This window comes from Gossypium hirsutum, chromosome D02 (genome assembly GCF_007990345.1).
Source record: "Gossypium hirsutum isolate 1008001.06 chromosome D02, Gossypium_hirsutum_v2.1, whole genome shotgun sequence".
NCBI lineage: Eukaryota > Viridiplantae > Streptophyta > Magnoliopsida > Malvales > Malvaceae > Gossypium > Gossypium hirsutum.
In genome coordinates, this window is record NC_053438.1 from 61,954,395 (window position 1) to 61,957,285 (window position 2,891).

Consider the following 2,891-nt stretch of genomic DNA (forward strand, 5'->3'; position numbering starts at 1 on the left):
AGTTACAAAATGAGATCACCACTTTTCAACAATTGGATGAAAAATCTTTTACGAGGTATGGGAAAGATTCAAAGAGTTACTTCGTAAGTTTTCTCATCATGGGATTCTATATTGCATCCAGTTACAGACATTTTATAATAGTTTCAATGTACACTCAAGGTTGATGGTAGATGCTTCTGCGAATGGTGCTCTCTTGTCGAAGTCTTATAATGAGGTTTACGAGACTATTGAGAGGATAGCTAGTGACAATTAACAATGTCTGACAAGAAGAGCAACTTCAAAAAGACGAGTACTCGGATTGCATGAAGTGGACACGCTTACATCACTCTCAGCTCAGGTATCTTCTATATCTTCAATGTTGAAACATTTTACTACTAACGATTTTAATCCTATTGCGGCTCAAACACCAGGTCAATTTGATGTAGTTTCTTGCGTATATTGTGGGGATGGTCATTCTTTCAAGAACTTTCCATCAAATATCGATTCAATTTATTATGTAGGGAATCAACTCCAAAATAGAAGTGGGAAAGGACCACACTCCAACTTCTACAATCATTCATGGTGTAATCATCTGAACTTTTTTGGAGTAACCAAGGAAATGGACTGAACAACTACATGCAGTATAGACCCAATCAATCTCAAGGGTTTAATCAACAAGTTTCAAAACCACCACAAGCTGAATCATCTAACAGTTTGGAGAATTTGTTGAAGGCATACATGGAAAATAATGATGCCTTAATCTAAACTAGTGAATTCTGATAAGCTACATCTTCTTTAGATGTAGATTTATCTCCTCAAAAAAGTTGTCCAGTCCAACCCAAAGTTCTAACACCTCCATATCCTAAAAAATTCTAACGAAATAAGAAGAAATAGGAGGTGCAATTCAAGAAGTTTTTAGATGTTCTAAAGCAACTTCAATTAATATCCCATTGGTGGAGGGTTTAGAACAAAAGCCCAACTATGTCAAGTTCATGAAGAACATTATGTCCAAGAAGAAGAGACTTAGTGAGTACGAGATTGTAGCTTTGACAAAGAAGTGCAGTGCGTTCCCACATAACAAGCTACCTCTGAAATTGAAAGACCTTGGAAGTTTTACCATACCCTATAATATTGGAGAATCTTATTGTGGTAAAGCTTTGTACGACTTAGGAGCAAGCATAAACTTGATGCCCAAATCTATTTTCAAGCTATGGGGAATATGTGAAAACCCACAACTGTGACACTCCAATTGGCAGATCGATCTTTAGCATACCCCAAAGTAAAAATCGAGGATGTTTTTGTAATAGTAGATAAGTTTATTTTTCCTGATGATTTCATTATCTTAGATTTTGAAGCAGATAATGAAGTGTCGATCATCTTGGGATGACCTTTCCTAGCTAGGCGAAGAATATTAATAGATGTGCAAAAATTTAACTCACTGTGAGAGTTTTGATAACACTTGAAAAGAGTTATATTTCATGATGGAATAAATTACTTGCATTTATTCAACTTTTTCATTCCAAAAATTACAATATATATGAAAATTCTTACAAGTTATCAACTAACCCTATCTAATATTTTAGGAAAAGTAAGCATAAAACTTGTACACAACCTGATTAAGGGTCAGTTCTTCTAGGCGGTTGAAAAGCACTTTTACATATAAAAGTGCTTTTGGGTGAAAAGTAATGAAGAACACACTTCATTTGGGGTCAAATTTTGAACTGCTTTGAAGTGCTTTTAGGCAGATGAAAAAGAAGAAAATTTTAGCTTTTCCAGCCAAAAAGTGCTTCTAAGCTGCTCTTTTACTTTTTTAGCCACACACACAAACTGGTTCTTTGCTCTCATCTCTTCTCTCATTGTTGGTTATTTGTTCCTCTACTGCTTCTTTGATCCTCTACTGGTGTTGGTTCTTTGTTCTTCTGGTGGTGCTGGTTCTTTGTTCCTCTGCTGGTGCTGTTTCTTTGTTCCTCTGCTGGTGTTTTGTTCCTCTTCTCCACCACCGGTGAGTTTATCTTTTTTTCCATAGGATGAGTTTTGTTGCCTGAAATTTTATGCATGATGAAACAGAAGGTATTGGCTCCTAAGATAATGGACAAAACAAATGATGTTAGCATAGGGTTTCTGGAATCAAAACCCAAACCAAATTTTAACCCTTTCTTTATTTTAGCATCTTTATTTATTTGGAGGTTGTAATCCATGCATTCATCCTAACAAAAAAAAACCTTGTTATGTGTCGTTTGTTAGGATGATTCTGTCGTCCAGAAATCATGGAACAAAAGCTTGTTGCACAGCATGTGGAAATGCAGAGACTTGGTATAGAAAACCAGAGAACTGCTGCTACCCATGAGACATTGAGATAGGAACTTGCAGCTGCACAGCATGAGTTGCAGATCTTGAATGCTCAGATAGAAGCTGTAACATCTGAAAGAGAACAACAAATGAGGAGCCTTACGAATAAAATAGCTGAGATGGAAGAAGAACTGCAAGCAACTGAGCCTGTTAAGGTAGAGTTGCAGCAGGCACACTCTGATGCTCAGAATTTGGTGTTCTCTTTATGTTATAAGCTGGACATTGTTATAATAGAATGTTCTTTCAATTTTAAAACTGTATGAGCAAAATGAAATGGACTAGGATACTGCAAATGACTAGTCACTTTGGTAATAAGTATTATTTAATGAAATCTTCTACATATTCCTTAATGTTTTTGTCATTGAGTTTAAATTGGATTATAGGTTCAATTGTATTTATTGTTCTAGAGGCTACACTAGGTATCAACTTTAGCACGATGACTCATTTAATTATTGGTTATATTCTTATTTCTTTTAATGCTTGCATGCTCTTGATTACCGTATTCTTCAAAACGAAGGAAAGGAATTATCTTAATTTCTCTAAAAGAATAAAAATAAAGATTG

At 35.3% G+C, this 2,891-nt stretch overlaps 1 non-coding gene across 1 annotated transcript; it reads right to left on the bottom strand.

Moving 5' to 3' along the window:
- On the bottom strand, window positions 1–105 carry LOC121215177 (small nucleolar RNA R71). The gene has a single exon (XR_005910906.1). It is a non-coding gene; the product is annotated as a small nucleolar RNA R71 (small nucleolar RNA).
- Between the last annotated feature and the right edge of the window lie 2,786 nt (window positions 106–2,891).